Source organism: Centropristis striata, chromosome 21, assembly GCF_030273125.1.
Source record: "Centropristis striata isolate RG_2023a ecotype Rhode Island chromosome 21, C.striata_1.0, whole genome shotgun sequence".
NCBI classification, from domain to species: Eukaryota; Metazoa; Chordata; class Actinopteri; order Perciformes; family Serranidae; genus Centropristis; species Centropristis striata.
The window spans coordinates 754,616-762,293 of record NC_081537.1 but is presented as its reverse complement, the minus strand read 5'-3'; positions in this window follow the sequence as shown (position 1 = coordinate 762,293).

The following is a 7,678-nucleotide window of genomic DNA, read 5'->3' as shown; positions in this document are numbered from 1 at the left end:
TCTGACTCACAGGAAGCCAGTGTAGTGATTTAAGGACCGGTGTAATATGGTCCAGTTTCCTGGTGTTTGTGAGGACTCTGGCGGCAGCGTTCTGGATCAGCTGCAGCTGCCTGATTGATTTTTTGTTAAGACCTGTGAAGATGCCATTGCAGTAATCCAACCTACTAAAAATAAATGCATGGATAAGTTTTTCCATGTCTTGTTTGGACAGAAGACCCTTAATTCTAGCTATGTTTTTCAGGTGGTAATAGGCAGATTTAGTGATAAGCTTTAGATGGCTGTTGAAGTTCAGGTCTGAGTCAATAATTACACCAAGGTTTCTGGCTTGATTTGTAGCTGTCAATGACATAGAGCCAAGGTGAGCGCTGATCTTAGATCTTTCATTTTTAGGGCCGAAAATGATCACCTCTGTCTTCTCTGCATTTAGCTGGAGAAAGTTCTGGCACATCCACTCATTGATTTGATGAATACAGTTACTCAATGAGAGTAAGGGACTGTAGTCGTGTGAGGACACTGAAATGTAGAGTTGTGTGTCATCGGCATAAGTATGGTAGGAGATGTTGTGATGTTCCATAATCTGAGCTAGTGGTAGCATATAGATGTTGAATAGAAGCGGTCCGAGAATGGACCCTTGAGGAACCCCACATGTGATCTTAGTTCGCTCAGACTCATGGTTTCCAATTGACACAAAAAAGTCCCTATCTTGTAAGTAAGATTTGAACCATTGTAGCACAGTGCCAGTGAGCCCCACCCACTGTTCCAGTCTGCTGACTAGTATGTTATGATCAACTGTGTCAAATGCAGCACTGAGATCCAGTAAAACCAGGACAGAGGATTTGCCTACATCAGTGTTCAGATTTATATCATTTAAGACTTTGATAAGTACAGTCTCAGTGCTGTGGTGTCGCCGAAATCCAGACTGAAATGTGTTAAAAAGATTATTTTGCATCATAAAAGCATGAATTTGCTCAAAAACAACCTTTTCAATGATTTTCCCCAGAAATGGCAGATTTGATATTGGCCTATAGTTACTAATTGTTGTGGAATCCAGATTAGATTTTTTTAGGAGAGGTTTTATTACTGCAGTTTTCAAAGTCTGTGGAAACTGTCCTGCTTGGAGAGAAGAATTTATTATCTGCAGTACATCCGGAGCTATGCAGTTGAAAACAGTTTTAAAAAAGTTTGAAGGCAGAATATCAAGGCAGCAGGTTGTGGGCTTTAATTTTGAAACCGTTTCCGTGAGTGTTGTGTAATCTAGGAGGCTAAAATGTCCTAGCTTGACTAGAGGATGGGAAGGCACCAGTGTTATCATTCCTGAGCTGGAGCTGCACACCGCTTGTCTTATCTGTAATATTTTGTTTGTGAAGAAGGCTGCAAAGTCATTGCATGACTTGTTAGACAGCAGCTCAGGAGGGACTGATGCTGTGGGATTTGTCAGTCTGTCTACTACAGAAAAAAGTGTGCGGGCATTATTACTGTTTCTATTGATAATCTCTGAAAAATATGACTGCCTTGCATTCTTCAGTTCTTGATTATAGTTGCGAAGACCCTCTTTATAAATATCGTAATATACTTGGAGTTTGTTCTTTCGCCACCTGCGTTCAGCTTGTCTACATACTTTTTTCTGCACTTTAACTAGTTTGGCGTTTCTCCAGGGTGACTTTTTCCTCCCCGACAGAACTTTGGTCTTAATTGGGGCGATAGAGTCGATAACAGTCAAAACATTGGAACTAAAACTGTTAACAAGGTCATCAACTGGAGCTGAGGGCAGGGTTGGTGATGGTGTAAAATCCTGGGTGAATAATGCACAAGTGTTTTCATTTATATAGCGCTTCCTGATTACCTCTGCTTCACCTTTTGTTGGATTGGCAAGGGTGGTCATTTTAAACAAAACACAGTAGTGATCAGAAAGAGCAACATCATTGACCACAACCTCAGAGATATTAAGACCTTTGGTAATAATTAGATCTAATATGTGTCCTCTGTTATGTGTTGGATCTGTGACATGCTGAGAAAGCCCAAAATTATCCAGAATATTTAAAAGTTCTTTAGCACACCCATCTTCAGGATTATCAACATGAATGTTAAAATCACCTACTAAAACAACACAGTCAAAATCTATGCACACAACAGACAGTAGTTTGGCAAAGTCATCAAAAAACCTTGCATCATATTTGGGGGGTCTGTAGATGGTCAAATAGATTGCTCTATAGGGTGATTTTGACTGAATGGCAACATATTCAAAGGAGTCAAACTGACCATAAGACATGTTTTTGCATTGGAAGCTGTCCTTGAACAGGGTGGCAACTCCACCTCCTCTCTTATGTATTCTTGCTTCACTGAAGAAACTAAAATTTGGGGGGGTTGACTCAATAAGAACTGCTGCACTATTATCCTGACTTAACCAAGTTTCAGTTAAAAACATAAAATCAAGGTTGTGCTTGTGAATAAAATCATTGATTAAGAAAGATTTGCCAAGCAGAGATCTGATATTTAAAAGAGCTAAATGTAAATCCTTAACAGGAGACGCTGGTGAGTTTGGAGGATGACATGCTATACTCAGTAGATTGGCAGAGTTAATTGAACTTTTTTTATTTCTCACCAGTTTGATCCCTTTTCTGTTACCTATTATCACAGGGATTGAGAAAGCTGACTGAACTCCATGGGGCCCTGACTGCTGCTGGAACAGAGCAATCTTGATATTGATATCAGAGTCTGGACCCGGCACATATCAGTCAGACTGACAGATAGGGTCATTCAGGGATTCCCAGGTATGGTGATTCAGAGGGGGTGGGGGAGGGCGGTGACTTTTGGTTGAGCGTTCTTTCCGAGGTGGTGGAGTGGGAGGGGCTGGATGTGGGAGGTTAAGGGGGGTAAATAAGGGATTTTGGCGAGGTGTTAGCTGGATTCCAATCTTGACAAGGCTCTTCATCCTGTCTGTGAAATCCAGAAGTGGGGAGTCCTGGCTGCATGGAGAGAGTTGGAGGCTGGGTGGGGTCTGGGGGGGTGAGGATTGGGGGCTGGGCGGAGTCTGGGAGGGTGAGGGTTGGGGGCTGGGTGGAGTCTGGGGTGGTGAGGGTTGGGGGCTGGGTGGAGTCTGGGGGGGTGAGGGTTGGGGGCTGGGTGGGATCTGGGGGGGTAAGGGTTGGGTGTCTCCTGCCGTGACTTGGTGAGACTCCCCTCGTTGGGCTGTTGGGGCTGGTGGAGACTCCATTTTTTGGGGAGAGGATGATGATGCTGGCGGCTCTCTCAGACTCTGCTGTCCTCCATGGTCAGTCCTTATCATAGCGCCCTCACCAGAGCGACGTCTTATCCGTTGTTTGGGAACGTCTTGCATGTCCTTGACACAGGCTGCTTGTGTGTGACGCAAATGATAAAAAATGTTGGAGCTTAGCAACTGCACTCCTGCCTTGTTAAGGCGAAATCCATCTGCCTTAAAGAGGTGCCTGCGTCCCCAAAAGATGTTGAAATTGTCAATAAAGTTCATTGATTGGGCGGCACACATATCTTTGAGCCATCTGTTTAGCATCATCAGCCTGCTGAATCTCTCATCCCCTTGCCGAACTCCTGGTAGTGGTCCACTGAAAAACACCTCAGTATTTAAACATTGAACTTTGTTAATCAGATCAGTGAAGTCTTGCTTTAATACCTCTGATTGTTGCTTCACAACATCAAGGGCTCCTGTGTGTATGATGAGAGCATTAGCTGTTGGATGCTCAGCAGCAATGTTCAGGATCTTCTTTGAGATATCAGACACCATGTCGTTGGTAAAACAGAGTACTTTGGTGTTCTTGCTGCAAGAGCGTTTCATCTCATTCAAAGCTCCATCACCCACTATCAGAGTTTGGGGCCCAGTGGTTAGCCCTTTCTGTAGCCTTTTAGCATATGAATTAGCCTCATACCTTTCTCTGGAGCTGGAAGATGAGCCCACTTTCGGGGAGTCAGGATTCTGGGAGAGTGGAGCAAATCTGTTCTTCCGTAGAATTCCTGTGTCTTGGGGCAATTTGCTCTTCGTTTTTGTTGTAACCTTGGTCCATGGTTGCTTTCTCTTTGGTACTGGGGTTGAAGCGACATTCCTGTATGATGGTAGTGCAGGCCACTCGGTGTCATCGTAAGTCTCCAGGTGCTGGGTTCTGCCTGATAACCGTCTTCCCAAAACTGAGGGAGGTGATTTGTAGTGCTTTGGCTTTGCACCAAGAGAGTTCCAGGGAGGACTTGTTGGTTTATTGCCATTTACACCCAGCTCCTGCTGCGTCTTGGTGGTGCTAGTTAGCTTTCCGTTAGCCTGCTCCCTTTCACTGTTAAGGGAAATCGGCAGAGTAGTTTCATTCCCATTCTGTCCATTTACCTCCACATTCACTTCGAGCCGGTGAATTTTTGTTTCCAGTACTGCTATCTTCTGGAACAGTTTGTGGTAATCATCCGCGGAAAAGGGAGGCATCTTGCTGCTGTAGTCTGCTGTAGTCTGCTAATCTGTAAAAGTGACAGAACAGCTGATTAAAGTTCAATCACACAAATATTTACCAGAGAAAAATGTCTGTGGAGAAAAACCACAGCAGCTATAAGAAACAATAATCCAGAATCCAACAATACTTGGACACTGTGTTAATAAAAACAAAAAAACATCAAAATGAGAATTTAGAGTGTATATTTAAATAAACAAATGCACTGAAAAAAACAAAAAAACGTAATAAACACGCTGCAACTATATTTCTGTTTGGGCTAAATTCATGTTTCTTTTTTTGTTTGTTTGTTTGTTTGTTTGTTTGTCTGTTTTCGCCGTGTTGCTTTGTACTGGTGTATCGTTGTTTTCATTGTTGTTGTTGTTGTTGTGGTTGTCCTTTATATTTTTCTATGTATGTTATTTGTGTTTACATTACGTCTAATTTGTAAATATGTTTCTGAGTCTTTGTTGTCTAGAATTGTGTTTTAGTGCCTTGTTTTCATATTGTGGCTCCTAATAAGTAATCCACTGTTCTTTTTTTGTTTATTCTTTAATAAAAAATCAAAATAAATGAATAAAATAAATAAATAAATAAATAAATAAATAAATATATATATATATATATATATATATATATATATAAATAAAATAAAAATAAAAAAAAATAAATAGATAAATAAAAATAAATAAATACGGTGCAACTTTTTCTAATATTAGGGTAAAATGATATTAGCACTGTTCATTTCTTGTTTAAGATTGCCATTTTATTTCATATTTTACCGTAAAAAATAAAAAGTTTTTCCATCAAAAGAAACTCTGTTCTGCCATATAATTGACAAGAAAATACTTTATAAATGCTGCATGAATTAAAGATTTTACCATTAAATATTACAGTATATTTCTGTTAGAGATATGGTGTTATAGTACATTTAACAGGGAGAAAAAGTATTTTTACAAAAAATAAATGCAGTGTTTCTTTTGATGGAAAAACTTTTTATTTTTTACAGTAAAATATGGAATAAAATGTCAATCTTAAACGTGAAATCAACAGTGCTAATATCATTTCACAAAATGACTAAAAAATACACAAAAAGACAAAAAAAGACACAGAATGATCAAAAAAAGGCAAAAAGGGACACAAAATGACAAAAAAGACACAAAAATGATACAATAAGACACAAAATTAACCAAAAAAGACACAAAATGACAAAAAAAAGACACAAAATGAACAAACAAAAACAAATATATTATTATTATGTAACTAAAATGAATGACTAACCTCCTCACAGGGATTTCAGTCTTGATTAAAGCAATAAAAAATACACAAAATGACCAAAAAAAGACACAAAATGACCAAAAAAAGACACAAAATGACCAAAAAAAGACACAAAATGAAAAAAAAAGACACAAAAATGATACAATAAGACACAAAATTAACCAAAAAAGACACAAAATGACAAAAAAAAGACACAAAATGAACAAACAAAAACAAATATATTATTATTATGTAACTAAAATCAGTGACTAACCTCTTCACAGGGATTTCAGTCTTGATTAAAGCACTAAAAAATACACAAAATGACCAAAAAAAGACACAAAATGACCAAAAAAAAGACACAAAATGAACAAACAAAAATATTATAATTATGTAACTAAAATGAGTGAATAACCTTAAAATCTTAAACGTGAAATCAACAGTTCTAATATCATTTTACTGTAATGTTTGAAAAAGTTGCACCGTATTTATTACGGTAAAGTTCAGCTGTTGTTTTTTGTTTTTTTTTACTGTAAAAACAACAGTTTATTTTTTACAGTGGAGGTTAAGTTGTTTTTGCCAGGCGGTTTAATTTCTAAAAGATATGTTTATGATCCAGTTTGTCCCTCTGGGTTTCCAACTTCAACACATTCTTCACAACTGATGACCAGTGTGTGAATTAGCTCCATATGTTTACTGAACAATAACAACACATTGTGTGTCAGTGTTTACCCTCCATATATATATTTATATATATTTCCAGGCTCTCATTAGCGCCTGGTTTATGGTGTGTAATTACAGAGGATGGAGCTGTTGGTGGCTCCTGCTGCTCTAATTAACTTGTAGCAGCAGCTCAGAAAAGCAAACAACACTCGTAGTGATTAATGAGGACAAAACGCTGGGAACGACATGAATGCACACACGGTTTAAGGTGGTCAGATAATTCAGGACAATAGGCTTCAGCATTCAAGAGTGACAGTTTTGTGACAGACATTTTTATTTGTTCCGGCTTTTGATTAGTTGCTTTGGGTCTGCTATGGTTGTTTAATTGCTGTTGTTTTGGTTTATGTACATTTTTATTGTATTTTTAAGTTATTTGAATAGATTTTTATTTTATTCTTTTTAACTATCTATCGATCGATCGATCGATCTATCTATCTATCTATCTATCTATCTATCTATCTATCTATCTATCTATCTATCTATCTATCTATCTATCTATCTATCTATCTATCTATCTATCTATCTATCTATCTATCTATCTATCTATCTATCTATCTATCTATCCATCCATCCATCCACCCACCCACCCATCCATCCATCCATCTATATATCTATCCATCCATCTGTATATCCATCCATCCATCTATATATCTATCCATCCATCCATCCATCCATCCATCCATCCATCTATATATCATTCATCCATCCATCCATCCATCTATATATCCATCCATCCATCATCCATCCATCTATATATCCACCATCCATCCATCTATACATCCATCCATCCATCCATCTATATATCCATCCATCCATCCATCCGTCCGTCATCCATCCATCTATATATCCACCATCCATCAATCTATATATCCATCCATCTATCCATCCATCCATCCATCCATCCATCCATCTATATATCCATCCATCCATCGATCTATCCATCCATCCATCCATCCATCCATCCATCCATCCATCCATCCATCCATCTATCCATCTATATATCCACCCATCCATCCATACATCTATATATCCATCCATCCATCCATCCATCTATCATCTATATATCCATCCATCCATCCATCCATCCATCCATCCATCCATCTATATATCCATCCATCCATCCATCCATCTATCCATCCATCCATCTATATATCCATCCATCCATCTATATATCCATCCATCCATCCATCCATCTATCCATCCATCCATCTATATATCCATCCATCCATCTATATATCCATCCATCCATCCATCCA